A 15,299-nucleotide genomic window follows, 5' to 3' on the forward strand; every position below is an offset into this window, starting at 1 on the left:
ACGCCCAACCAACTGAGCCACCCAGGTTCCCCTGTTCTTTTATTTTTTAATGTTTGTTTATTTTTGACAGAGAGAGAGGGAGACACAGAATCTGAAAGGAGGCTCCAGGCTCTGAGCTGTCAGCACAGAGCCCCATGCAGGGCTCAAACCCATGAACCATGAGATCATGACCTGAGCCAAAGTCGGAAGTTTAACAGACTGAGCCACTCAGGTGCCCCCATATCTCTGCTCTGATGAGCATTTTTTTTTATTAAGCGTTGCTAACATTCCGTCATATGATTAATATATTTCTCTATATAATATTAGCAAATCTCTACATAGTCAGTAGTCCTCTAGTTATAGCAGCATTTCATGTAGTTGTATATATAAAATATGATCTTCGTATATTCATCTTACCATCAACTAGCTTCTAAGCACTTTATGGGAAGGCCAAACATCTCATATTTCTCTTATGCTAAGAAGTACTTAGTACACACATAACTTTATCATTAACATTGAATATGCAGTAGTCACTCAAATACTTGAGCCATAAGCCATTGGGTTTTCAGTACATCCTAAGATATCCATGAGTATTTTTTGTACAGTAAGTTATATGGCACTATTTATCCTATACTTTTAATCATGATATGAGGGAATAACTTCATGTTATACATTCTGTGACAATAAATTTATAGGTATGAACATGATATAAAGTCTTTGGTTTGTGTTGCTGGCAATTAGCGTAGTTTAAAATTTCCTGTTTGGTAGGTTCCTTATTCCAGCCTTTGTTCTTCGTCTAAGACAGTGGTTCTCAAACATGAACATGCATTTGGAATCACTTATAAAGCACAGGTTGCCAGGCACACCTGAGAGGTTCTGATTCAGGGGCTTGGGCGTGGGGGCTGAGAATTCACAAGTTTGACAGGTTCACAGATGATACTGCGGCTGCTACTCCTGGGACCACGCTTTAAGAACCAGCGATCTAAGAAATGAGAAATCCAGATACAGAACCAAATTCTTTATCATTGAAGGGTATCATAAAGAGATTTGGGGAAAATGCCAAAACGAAAATGCCAGAAGCAGAACACATTTCAAGAAAGAACACTGCTCTCGTGTATTAAAAGTCTATATTAATTTTAGGATCCTCTCTTTGCAGCCTATCTGCCCACAAACAGTTAAAAGTTTCCTATTCTTGTTTGCTTATATGTTATGTGCTTTGATGAAAGGGACTAATACATTTTTTGTAGTGAACATTTTCAGATAAACGAAAGAATGTTTTCTTATTACAACACTTTAAAATAGTGATTTTTGTGAAGATGATTTTTCAGCTTTATACGTATGATATGTAACGTGTTGAAAGAAAACAAGTATTTTTAATTTGGCATCTGTTCATTATTTAAAATAGCAATAGTTTTCCTTGGGGGTGTAATATATATTTATTTTACATGCGCTTAACTAAGATTTCAGAACGTACACATTTGTGCTGCTTAAATACATACACATATTAGTGTAATCAATAGAAAAAGCGAAGTGTATGGGATAGGAGCCAGGACTTTGGTCTTTGAGGGATCTGAATCTAAAGTCCAGCACTACAGCTCACTGGCTGTGAAATGCTAAGCAAGTTACTTCACCTCTCTTAGCTTCCATTTCCTCATCGATAAAATGCAGATAACAATATTTCCTTCATAGGCAGTCTTGTAAGGAATACATGGGGGAATGTACTTAGCCAGTGTCTGGCCTATAAAAAGTATCTGAGAAATGATTGCTATTCTTCTTCTTATTATTAAACAGTACCTGTAGAAGATGCTTAGTAAATGTTTAATGAATAAGTGAATGACATAATACATCTTACCAGGATTTCAAAAAATATGATACCGCATTCAAGGAAACAGATGAGAATTATTTATCCCAATATGTTAATATAATAAGCTAAAAAAATAAAGGACCTCACTTGATAGTATGAACACAGACACACAGTAGTTTGTGATGTTTGTTTTTCATGTTTCAGTTCATATTTGTATTTTGTACGCATTGGTATTTAGTCATGCCTCATATATTGTTTTCCATGTAATAGGGCCCAGTGAGTGTGGACTAATGGCCTGCAAGCCATTTGGAACATAAAATGAGTATATTTTCTGTTCGTATTTTCTTTCAGTTCATTTTATGTGTTTGCCGAATCTGTCATATTGCTATCCTTGGAGCATGTACATTTCGAGGCTTGACTTCTTCGTTCTCTGATTGTGCAGAAGCAAAGTACTAACTTGATGAAGAGAATAGACGGGACAGTTGCCCTCACCGTGAACGGCCTAAGTCCCGATGAATGTTTTCACAGCTGTACTTACTCCACTACTTCATGCTTCTGCATTTCAAATAGAAAAAACAAAAACAAAACGTGACTGAGTTTTTAAGAGAGCAACTCCGCAGGTACCTTTCTTAACACGGCAGTCGGCAGGGACTGGTGGTCCCTTACAGCTAATGATGACATTATATGGGATTACTGCTGGATTTAATACGTTTCTTATAACAGCAAGTTCTAAAATACAAACTGGTCATTTCAGTTTCTGGCCTTCACATCTTAGATTTTATTCTCCAACGAAATAAAAGAGAAAGATATTTTGGAGCCACAAAAATAAAAATAAGAAAAATTACTTTTTCCCTTTCGTGTGTGACTTTGGAGAGCTAGTGTTGCCAGGCTCTGTAAATCTCCAATTCTGCTGTAAGCACAAACTCAGTCTAAACTATGATTGTAACTTACTTATATATCATTTGAATGGTGCTGAATTATATGCTGACTGTCAAAACGCACAGCTACTCCGTGAGGGCTTTCAGTATGGGGAAAGCTCTCGACTGTGAGTTGGTGAATAAGTAGGTTATGTTCCAGGCACTAGAGGTTAAACTGTGCATGAAAGCTTTGACCTAAGAGTTGTACTGAAGGAACTCCTGTTTGGAAGGAATCACCATATGAATTAAGTTTCCCGGTAGGTGGTACCAGGAAGCTGCACAATCCTTTAGGATGGCCCAGGCAGCCCTCCAGGACGCCTTGCTGATGGGTACCAATGCCAAGGTGCTTCGAAGATCTATCTTGTCTCGTGATATCTCCCTTCGCATTTTATTACCTGAATTTTCACTATGAGAATGATTAGTGTATCAGATGACATGAATTGGGCCTTGGTTCTCAGGAGAACAGTTAAAAGGCAGGTATTGCTATTTGCTCCATTACATCCTCAGTATTCAAGTATTCCCAGCGTGCGTTCACAAAATGCGTGGCCCAAATCAAAGCATGAGACCTTCTGCTGTCTCTCTTAAAACTCATCTTCATTTCTATCCATTAGCCAAATCTGTTGAGATAATTTAGGAATCTGACTCATAAGCTGGGGCACAGCCAAAACTTGAAAAATTGAGTAGAAGCTCCTAGAGATCTCCCTCCAGGTGATATTTGTCCAAACACGGCTGCCAACTGGGGAAATGCAGCCATTCATCCTAACTGCCATTCACGTTGAAAGTTCACCAGATACACTGGCTAAACCACCTCACTGAAATTTAGATTCGATATACCTAGCCTCTCTTCCTGCTCCTTCTGAAAATGTTACCAGAAGAGTCAGTGATTGTGTCTCATGACTCGCTATTTATGGGCCCATGGTAGCATGTAAAACATGGACTTTCTGGACTTTCCCCAGAAACAGTGCTAAATTTGCTATTTGATAACTTGTAGCACTCATTTTTAGAAAACATTTAGTGATACTGTCTACAAGTTCTTTAATAAGGGCCTGAGATATAATTTACCTGAATCAAGAGATTTGAACTCATTGCTCAAAAGATGAGAAAAAGACGGGCAAAGTGTCAGAGGAAGTGGAATTTATTGAACCAGAGAGAGGCACGACTTTGTCTAACATTTGCCCTGGAATAGGTATAGATTATCTTGCAGAGACTGCTGACAGATTCTTCTGTTCTCAGTTCCAGTTGCTCTTTGTGGGCTCCAGTTTTTCCAAAACATTGCTATTGGTTCGAGCTTCAAATAGAACTGTTTCATGTGACTGCCCCATTCAAAAATTATAATAGTTCCTAATAGTCTACTGTATGCAGTGAAAACACAGCTACCTCTTTTGAGGATCTCTGAATTTTGACTCAATCTCTAATTCGGTTGACCCTTGAACAACACAGCTGTTAGGGATGCCAGCCCTGTGCAGCTGAAAATGCACATGTAAATTTTGACTCCCTAAAAACTTGGCTACTAATAGCTTACTGTTGACCAGTAGCCTTACTGATAATCATAAACAGTCAATTAACACATATTTTGTATTTGGTACATATTCTCACAACAAAGTAAAACTAGAAAAAGGGAAATATTGTTAAGAAAACATAAGGTTTGGTACACCTGGGTGGTTCAGTCGGTTAAGCATCCAACTTCACCTCAGGTCATGATCTCGCGGTACATGAGTTCGAGCCCCTCGTCAGGCTCTGTGCTGACAGCTCAGAGCCTGGAGCCTGCTTCTGATTTTGTGTCTCCCTCTCTCTCTGTCCCTCCCCTGCTCATGCTCTGCGCTCTCTCACTGTCTCTCAAAAGTAAATAAACATTAAAAAATTTTTTAAAGTCATAAAGTTTTCTCATCCATAAAAACAGTGAAATCTTTCCATTTGCAACAACATGGATGGAACAGAGAGTATTATGCTAAATGAAATAAGTGAGAGAAAGACAGCCTACGATTTCACTCATACGTGGAATTTAAGAAACAAATGATGAAACAGACTTAACTAGAAGGAACAAACTGGTGGTTCCCAGAGGGGAAGTGGATGGGGTGATAGTTTTTAAAAAATGAAGAAGAAAATCATAAGGAAGAGAATACATTTACAGTACTGTACTGTTTAAAAATTCATATATAAGAGGACCTACACAGTTCACCCATGTTGTTCAAGGATCAACTGTACTAAATATTATTTATTATTATTTCCCCCAGAAACTCCATCTGATTCAGCATGCTGACTTCCTTACTATCTCTCCCTACCCAACTCTCAAGAACCTTCCATGATTACGTCCATGGACTTGCTCCTGCCCTTCCCCCTATTAGAATTCCCTTCCATCATCTATTTATTAATATTCTTTCCATCTTCTAGATCCACCTCCTTGATACCTTCCTTGAAGGTATCACAACCACTTTCTTCCTGAGGTTTTTATGTGCAAATCATTTAGTGACAGTTTATTATTTAATTAATATCTTTCTTATATACCACAACCTCGTCTCATTATCTATATTCATTGTCTTTTCACTATTACAACATTTAACTTGTGTGTTTGTGTGCATCTTATTTGTTTCTTGATGTATTTTCTTAGCCCCTAACTAAACAATAATCTGTGGATAACCAACATATATTTTCTCATACTTAGTAACTGATATATTTTACCTTTTTTCATGCTTAGTAACACTTTGCACAGAACTAAATTCATTGTTATCATTAAGTACATAGTTGGCATTCTACGTATCCTTGAATTCTGGGCCACTGGGTTTTCAGCACACCTCTAGGTATTCACAAATGTTTTTGTACAGTTATTTGTTATTACTTAACATTGGCGAATCTCTAAGTCCAGAGGCCATCTGAAGTCTTTAGTTTGCTCAAGGGGAAAATTTCCCTTAAAGGCAATTCTTTTAGATAATTGAAATAAACAATGACATTTGATGTATTTGTGTGGTAACATAAATGAAGATTTGTTCCTTCAACTTCTGGACAAATGGATATTTATGGACTGAACAAATTCAATCACTTAGAGTCTACTAGTAACCAGAATGTCCTAAAAAATCAATTAACTTTTGAATCAAATGCATATTTCCTAGCAATGCATTGCATGGAGGTGGTTAAAAATGAGGTAATTATATTTATATCTTAGTAGATGGAGAACTATATCTTTCTCACTTCTCCAATGTTCTGCTCATATTAAAATGGGAATATATTCTTTCAAAGCGTTGAAAATACAAAACAAAACAAAAGAAATACCAATTTATTTTGGTCAGCTTGTGTCTGCATCCTTTTAAAAGAAAGATTTTTTTTGTATCACGGAACTTGGTAGGAATACCACACAGGTACCCTATCACAGAAAGACTAAACACAACTACAAGTCAGTAAAAATTAAATGGAGCTCTCAATCCCTTAATTCTGGCGGGAGGTATCTGCCGATGCTATAGCAGACTGAATGCCAGTGATAAGTAAATTCTTTTTAAACGTCCCAAATTTGGGGGCTTCTGGATGGTTCAGTTGGTTAAGCATCCGACTCTTGATTTCAATTCAGATTCTAACACCACAGTTGTGAGATCGAGCCCCACATTGGGCTCTGTGCTGATCGTGGAGCCTGCTTAAGATTCTCATTCTCTCTCTCTCTGTCTCTCTCTCTATCTCTCTCCCTCTATCCTTCCCCTGCTCGCTCTCTCTCTCTCTCTCTGTCTCTCTTTCTCTCTCCCTCTGTCCTTCCCCTGCTTGCGCGCGCTCTCTCTCTCTCTCTCTCTGTCTCTCTTTCTCTCTCCCTCTGTCCTTCCCCTGCTCTCTCTCTTTCAAAAAAAAAAAAGTCACAAATTTCCAGATAACATATATATAGTTTTCTAACATAGTACTAAAATAATACAAAAACCTTCTATGTCCATGCACTGTTCTAATTACTTTATGGTTACTATCTCATTTTTGTCCTCATAACAGCCATTGAGGTAGATATTATTATCATGAGGAAATTGAAACACAGAGAGGTTAAGTAACTTGTTCCAAGTCACAAAGCAAATGAGGGCAGGGCCAGAGTTCAGACCCAGCTCAGATAGCTCCAGAGAAATTCTACTCTTCACACTTTACTAGACTGATTTAACATACTGCCTTGATAGCATTGATGTTGAATGACTGAAGAAAAATATTGAATGACTAAAAGGTAAACTCTCTCTTATCTGGGAATAAGCTGTCTTTACCTTTACCTGTCTTTACCTACTCCAGGAACGTGTAGATAGTAGGTACTCAGTATAAGGTGGTCATGTTAAAAGGATTCCATTTTCCCACATATCATATTTCATAAATTCTAAGAAACATATAATTTTTACATTTAAATCATTTACATTTTTATGTTTTACATCCTTTGTAATGTAAACATTAAAATGTGTCCTAAAATTTATAGCATTTTCCAATTTATTGCCAGCAAGAAAATAATTGTAAGGTGGTTGTTATTATCTGATGTGGTCTGGTGAGCTAAAGAATTAACGTCAGAATTTGCAGGATGGTACAGAGGCTCAGAGGAAAACCGCGGAGAGGGGTGACATACTTTGTTTTTTGAGGGTTTTTTTCTTTAATAAATGCTGCATCACTGATCTTCTTAATGATGCAGAGGGACTCAGCTACTTTGAGTTGAAACCTATTCCAGATGAATCAGAATCCAAATGGGAAGAACTCGTAGGAACATTTTCACCAGTCTAGTTCCATTATGTTTTCTTTTGGTTGATTGTTCAATGTCTAAATCTAAATGAACCCTTCCTGCAGGTATAAGATGCAGATGCTGTGATTGAAAGAATTGTGACCTGCATTAATGGCAGCATTTTTTTCCTTTCGTGGCAATACTTAAATTAATCTTACTTTCCGTGGGCTATTGGAACCAATGGAATAGGGCAAAACATATTTGAAATACCACCATTCATATACTCCTAGCAGTAGTGTTATCAATTGATCTTCTATAATTGGGAGTGATTTGAACACCCACTGTTTCCCCATGCCCAATAAGCCTCCCTTCTTGGGACCAGTGTCCACGGTTGAGGTGTGGACAGCCATGAATACATGTGTTTTCTTAGTAAGAACTTAATTGATATAGATGAAGCCCGTGACCTAACGATAACCTGGCCATATTTTTAGAGCAGTCACAAATCCACCTGTCGTTCTCTCTGAGACTGTTTCTCTAACAAGCAAATGGGTATATTAGAATCAAATACAACTTTTCAAAATTGTGCTACTAGTTGTTATCTATGTGCACACTATCATTTCCTTCAGATTTTGATTCCTATAGAAGCCAGTTAAAACCTACAAAAAGGTCTTCAGAATTTTATACTTTCTGCAACACCCTCTAAATGTTTACTGTTTGTGATTCTTTTGAAACTTTTCATCTATAATCCTCTGGATGAAAAAACTCAGATAATTTTACATCGAGTACTTATTTGTTTATAAGTTTTACATTCATGGCAGCAAATACATTTCAACTTAAGATGCACTTTAATGCCTGCTGACAATACAATTAAAACTTCTCAGCTAAGTTGGATGTCCCCAAAACCTTGACAAGAAAACCAATAAAAGTAGGCTTGCGTCCTGCGTCCTATTTCTTTGGAGAATAAAAGGAATGCAAATTAAGTCAATAAAAAACCATGGGCAAAATATTTTAATGGATCATCATCAAAGAGAACATAAAACCCTCTGTTCTTCAAATACCTATTACCGTTTTTTTTTTTCATGTATTTTTAATCTTGCTGAAATCGGTAACTGGAGAATGGCTCTGCTATTTTATGCAGGCTTTTGCTGTTCAGATAAATGTGACAGCCCTCAGTGAAACTTGAAAACATAATTGACACCAGATAGTTCTTTTAACCTTAACTACATCATCAAAAGGCTATACACTTTTTTTTTTAAAGTCCTTTGACCCTGCCACCTATTTACTTCCTCCTGTCCTCCCTCAACTTAAATTCAGAGGGCAATTGCGATAGTCATCCGGTTTTCCACACCCTCTACTTCTTTGACTCTCACTTGCTCTTTGTGCTTGCCCTGAAAACCCCAAATGTTGGTCAAATCCAACTCTGCATGTATGCTTCACACGATCCATGCAGCTGAATATGTCTGGGAAAAAATGAAATCATGCTATCTGGCTTCGCTCTAAATTCATGTCTGTAGCCTACACTTCTGTGTCTTCAACCAGATCCTGTTTCCTTCTTCTCCTGGGCACATAACTTGGCCACATCTCCCAATCTCCTTTGCAGCTGGCAGAAGCCCTGGGACTTATGTCTGCTAGTGGAATGTGGACACAAGTGATATATAGTTTCTGGGTAGGACTCCTAAAAACCCTGGGAAAAATTGCTTCCCTTCCTTCCTTCCTTCCTTCCTTCCTTCCTTCCTTCCTTCCTTCCTTCCTTCCTTCCTTCCTTCCTTCCTTATTTTTCTTTTCTTTTCCTTTCTTTTCCTTCCCTTCCCTTCTCTCTCTCTCTCTCTCTCTCTCTCTCTCTCTCTCTCTCTCTCTCATCAAATCCATGAAGAAATTTTAGTGGAAGATTTTGAAGTTAGGGAGTGGGTTGGGAGGGGTGTGGCTGGAAATGCTTGATGAAAAGACTGTGTGGAACAGGGTACCTCTTTCTCCCCTGAAACCTCCTTGGAATGTAACAAAGAAGAGGGAACTAAAAAGCTTTTACGTAGCCTCTGAGACCTGGGAGTTGTTTGTTAGAGTCATCTGCTTACCCTTATTGATACAAATACCAAAAACAGTGAGTCTTTAATACCTCAAGAAAACCAGACTGCATTTCCCAAGCCTGTTCACATGTTTATTCTCCTAAATGATTCTTTCACACTTTTTCTGCTTTCCTCAAATCTGGTTCAACACCCCTCTCCCCCAGCTCTCACCAGAGCTCATGTCTAAGATGACCCCGCAGTGGGCACTGGCCCCCATATGTCTCAGCTGCTCAAGCACATGGCTTCATGGAGTTTCCCATCTCTCTCGAAAAGCAAATGTCTCTCTATTGAATTATTCTCATCAACCAACCAACATGCTATTATTTCTCTAAATAATATCAAACACAAATTAAGAAGACAGAAACATGTCTTAAAATCAAGAAGTATAGTAGATATGACTGACTGATTTCCAGTTAAAAGTCCCAGAGCAGCAGATTGGAGTTTCTTAAATTCCATTTATATTCAGATTGACAGAACAGTTCCTAAAAACAGGTACCTGTATTTGTGAATTTTATTTTCCTTTTTTTTTCCAGATTTTGTCAAAACTTCCCCTGTCAATATTTTTCTCCTTTATCCACTGAAGCTGCTCTACCCTCTGCCCGCCACATTGCTGACGTGTAGTCAAGTCTTTAACGTTAGCTGGAAAAGGGGCAGCATCTGGTGTAGTTAGTTGGCTCTTCCTTTAGGCTTCCAGTCTCCTGGTTTTCTCCCTACTCCGCTGTCTTCCTCACTACTTCTGACTCATCCCCTTGGTCTCTTAATCTGAATCACTCAGGGGCTCAGTCCTTGCTCCCCTTCTATACCTACACTCCTTTGGAAGTCCAATCCAGCCATAGTTTTAAGTTCAATCTCTGTATTGACACGTCCTGAGTTTGCACGCCGTCCACATTTCTACCCTGAACTCTTCTTGTCTGACTCCCTATTTGATATGTTTATTTGAATACTGTGTAAACATTGTAAATTCAATGTGTCAAAAACTGAACTTCAGATCTTCCTCACCGCTAACCTCCTCCACCCCATCTTCTCAGTTGATGGCACTTCCATCTTTCCCACTTGTGCAAGCCAAATTCTTTGTAGGCACCTTTGACTCCTCTCTTCGGCTCATACCTCATGTTCGGTGTGTCAGTAAGTCTTGTTGACGCTCTGAAGTGAACTTCTTCTCACACTTCCACCAATAACTCCTTGGGATCCCAGTCAGAATCACATCCTGCCTGGATTTCTTGGAAGACCACAACACAGGTTTCTCTGCTTCTATCCTTGCCTCCCTACCATCTATTCTCCAAATAAGAGCCAGAATGATCATTTTAGAGTATAAATCAAATTACTACTCTCTTTGTTCATAACCCTACAATGTTTCTCCATTTCTCTCAAAGTTGAGAGATTGCATATATCAAAGGACAATGGCTAGATTGTATGTGGCAGCAGAACTTTGACATACAACCCCTGCAGCAATTGGTTCGGAATAGTCAGGTTGTGGTCAAGGACTAAAAATTTCCATATATATATATATATATATATATATATATATATATATATATATATATTAATCACTCCTCCATACCCCTGATTCCACTGATTCCAACTCAGGGCCAAGCAAGAAAAGCTAAATGTAATCCCCAAACCAATTACATGAGATGCCCCACTCCTCGTAAGCCCCACTCCAAACAACATCCTCTGATCGAATCATATTTGAAATTTTCTCTTTCTTTTTACTGTAAAGTTTTCCTACTCCTGTGACTACCTTTGGATCTCTGCTAAATAAGAGTGATGGTGACTGGTCCCCTTGCTATAGCAAGATCTGAATAGATCACCTTTGCTTACTCTTCTCAGTGTGCTCTTTGTTTAAGACCCCAAAATTTGTATGGCCTTCCAGACTGCCATTGATCACATGTTGGATTACCACTCTCACATCATCTCCAGCACCTCTGTTTTTGTTCTCTCCTCACCACCCATGCTGTTCTCCATGCTGTTCCTTGAACATGCTTGACATGCCCCTGCCTTAAGGCTTTTCACTGGATATTGTTTCAGCTTTGAATGATTTTCTCTGCACACCTCATATCTACATGGTTCCCTCATTACTTCCTTCAAGTCTTTGCTCAAAGTGACTTTCTCAGTGAGGTCTTCCCTAACTTCCCCTCCCTTACTCCTACATTTAAAATATTCTTTATTCTACTTTGTCCTGTCTTGATTTTTTCTGCCATTACTGTCTTCTAATATAATTATATTTATAATGTGGGGCTCCTGGGTAGCTCAGTCAGTTAAGTGTCTGACTTCAGCTCAGGTCATGATCTCATGTGAGTCCGAGCCCTGCGTCAGGCTCTGTGCTGACAGCTCAGAGCCTGGAGCCTCCTTCAGATTCTGTGTCTCCTTCTCTCTCTGCTTCTCCCCCCACTCACGCTCTGTCTCTCTCTCAAATATAAAAAAAAATATTTTTTAATTTTTAAAAAAATTTAAAAATTTAAAAAAAAGAAACAAGACATTAAAAGGAGAAAAAAACATTATGTGTATGGGAGCCCTAAAGACATGAGACCCAAAGATAGTGAGCATTTGAGGCTTATAGGCCATGCTGAGCTAAGGAGAAGAGGATATGAGTCTTGGGCTTCAAAGGGGAAGAAAATAAATCACAGGATGATGCCTTGACCAAATGTTTGGTAAACAAATGTTTGCCATGTCAGGCAGATAAATCTTTCTGATAACAAGTTATCTTTGGTGTTAGCTTTCTCAGGGTAAAGGCCCTCTATTTAAATTCCTTTAGACAGTTAAGGGAAGGTAAACAGGTCTTTCTGAGTCTGTTCAGTCTCTATTGTCTTCCACTCAAAATAATACGTATGTCAAAATGTCCTATTTGGGGGTGGTGTATTCTGTTCCTTTACTTAGGTGCCTTAAAACCTGTTGGTGCTGAGTGATTCTCGAATACCTTGCACTATTTTCATAACACGGGAGCAAAGTTAACATCTACATATCCACTCTCCAAAAGGAAAATAAAGATCAAAGGTACAAATTTCCAGTTATGAAATAATCCTACGCCCGCACCAGAAGGAGACGTTGAAGGCAGTCATACAAAAATATACCAACATTAGTCATGGGGATGTAATGCACAGCATGGAGAAGTACGATAAAATTTAATTGTCTTTGTAATTTTAAAAAAGAAAAGGAAGATTGTGGATTATTTTTATCTACTCCACATTGTAGTCCACTGTTGGAATATGAGGCATATTTTAGGTTCATACTGTGCAACGTGAGTTTGGCTGTGAATTTCAATATCTTGTATCTAATGACTTGGTGTGGAAGAAATATTTTAATATATAATACTCTAAGCCAGAAAGTCTCAAACTCTAGAGTGCATCAGAATCACCAGGAGGACCTTTTATTAAAACACTCATTGGTGGGCCCCATACCCAGAGTTTCTGATCCAGTAAATCTGGATGGAACCTGACAGTTTGGAGTTCTAGCAAGTTCTCGGGTGCCCCTGCTGCTCCTGCTGGTGGTCCAAGCACCACACGTTGAGAACACTGTTCTGAGGCGGCCTGCTACTCCAAGTGTGATCCATGGGCCAGCTGCACAGGCATCGCCTGGGAACATGGTAAAAATTCAGAAGCTCAGCCTTTTCCTCTGTTCTAGTTAATTAGGATTTGCATTTTAAAGGTGATTTAACAAGGTGCATTCTCCAGATGATTCGTGTGCATATTAGAGTTTGCAAAACATTAAGGTTCCAAAGCAGAGGAGGGATATAGGGTCAGATATTGTCCCCGAGGCTGGACAAAGGCCAGCATTGCCAGGTGTAAAGACAGCCAACTGGTGGGAACCTTTAAATTACATATAATTAGATATGTTTGTAGTCTACGAAAACATCCTTTAAAATGACAGTTTGTTGGGTTGAGGAGTTTCAGGTTCAATGAATGCACAGCCACGAGCCTGGTGGCAGGACAACCAGAAAGAAAGCAGAGTGTCTGGGGTCAGTAGCAAGCCCACGTGAACATCACACACCTGAGCCTAGAAATTATTTACAGTGAGGAGTTATTTTAATGGCAAATTTCCATCCACTGTCTCTAGCTTCTAACTCGTGGGAAGTATGAAAGACTTTTACACGAACTGCTTCTGTTTTCCATGTTCTTAGTTTCATGGGAGAAGTAAAGGGCAGGTCTAAAGGTCATGGGTTAAAGAGTAATCCGAACAATCAGAGCTCAGGCTGAAAGCGGAAATAGCCTGTGAAAGGTATATATACAAAGAAATTTCCTATCTCCTCAATTGTGCTTTGTCTAACATCAGAAATGTTCATGTGTAGTAATAAAATGCAAAGGAATATCAAGGAAGGCTTAAGTAGGTAAGTAAACGTATCCATTTTATCCCCTGCTGTTTATGACATAGGATTTTTTTCAAGTTTTTTTAACAAATTTTTTTTACAAAAATTTTTTAACAAAATTTTTTTAACAAAAAGTCCAGGCAGTGCCATTGTTTCTTAGGGAACATTTATTACCAAGTAAAGGAAGTATGCACTGAAAATGGTAGGTAATTGTTAATCAAATCTTTTCCAATACAGGTGACAAAATAAAGCATCACTGATCTCTACAATAAAATGATATGGGGTAAGACATTCATAATACGCTGATAAGCCAGCATATGTAGGAGGCTTTATAAAGATACTAGTGTAACTGGGTGTTTACCCAAAGAAAACAAAAATACTAATTCAAAAAGATATATGCACCCTACATTTACTGCAACATTATTTATGATAGCTAAAATATGGAAGCAACCCAAATGTCCATAGATAGAAATGGATAAAAAAGATGCGGCATACACACACACACACACACACACACACACACACACACAGAGAGAGAGGAATATTACACAGCCATAAAAAGGATGAGATCTTGGCAGTTTTGACAACATGGATGAACCTAGAGTGTATAACGCTAAGTGAAATAAGTTAGGGAAAGACAAATACCATATGGTCTCATTTATATGTGGAATCTAAGAAACAAAACAAAACAAAACAAACAGAAACAGTGTCCTAAATACAGAGAACAAACTGATAGTTGCCAGAGGGAAGGGAGTGGGGTGTGGACAAAATGGGTGAAGGGGAGTGGGAGTTACAGGCTTCCAGTTATGGAATGAATAAGTAACGGAAATGAAAAGTACAGCCCATCACAGAGTCAGTGGTACTGTATTAGCGTTATTTGATGACAGACGGTAGTGAGCATGACATTATAGAGTTGTCCAACCGCTATGTTCTACACCTGAAACAAATGTTAACCTTGTGCGTCAACTATCCTCCAAAAATATTTTACTAGTGTAAACATTTTGAAACATAGGCATGTAGCCTTATCTGCTATTGAAATTTCCTGCCAATTTTTATTTCAACCTGGTATAAGGGAATATGTTTTGTTGTTATATTAAATTCTCCAGGTCTCATTTTCTAAATGTGACCTTTCTTATCTTTAGTTAGAAATGTTTTATTTGATTTCAGAAATTATAATGTCGAAAGGAGTTAGGTTTTTACAGTCATATGTAGGCTTATAAAGTTATTTTATAGCCTAATAACAATAACAGACTTCATAGTGGTTTAAACTGCCTTGTATGTGTTTAATTAGGATGATAATACTAAATTTAGTAAGACATATAAGCAGTTCGATGTAATATTTCTTAATAGGCTTTACTTCTCTTTCCTAGTAAAAGAATCATCAAAAATAGTCATGAAAGTACATTGCCTAAAAGAGAAATCCTATTTTTTTAAATGAAATCCTTTTTGAACAATTTGAAAATCACTTGCCCTCATTGTTTACTCGCTGCCATGATTATGACACTGTAGAGAGTATAAACTTTCAGAAGAAAGGAGTGAACGTCGACATCGACCCTGTTCTTTAACTTTTCTCCCTCTT

The 15,299-nt window shown here is 38.2% G+C and overlaps 1 long non-coding RNA gene across 4 annotated transcripts in view; it reads left to right on the plus strand.

The window, feature by feature from the left end:
- Positions 1–15,299, plus strand: part of LOC123385173 — a 227,087-nt gene that overhangs the window by 93,071 nt on the left and 118,717 nt on the right. Inside the window, exon 3 of one of the 4 annotated variants that reach the window (XR_006597337.1) lies at positions 2,135–2,545. The exons of the other annotated variants lie outside the window; for them this stretch is intronic. This is a non-coding gene — a long non-coding RNA (uncharacterized LOC123385173). Of the gene's footprint in view, positions 1–2,134; positions 2,546–15,299 lie in introns of those variants that run through there. 4 annotated transcript variants of the gene reach the window in all.

The sequence above is a fragment of the Felis catus genome, chromosome B1 (genome assembly GCF_018350175.1).
Source record: "Felis catus isolate Fca126 chromosome B1, F.catus_Fca126_mat1.0, whole genome shotgun sequence".
Classification (NCBI taxonomy): Eukaryota; Metazoa; Chordata; class Mammalia; order Carnivora; family Felidae; genus Felis; species Felis catus.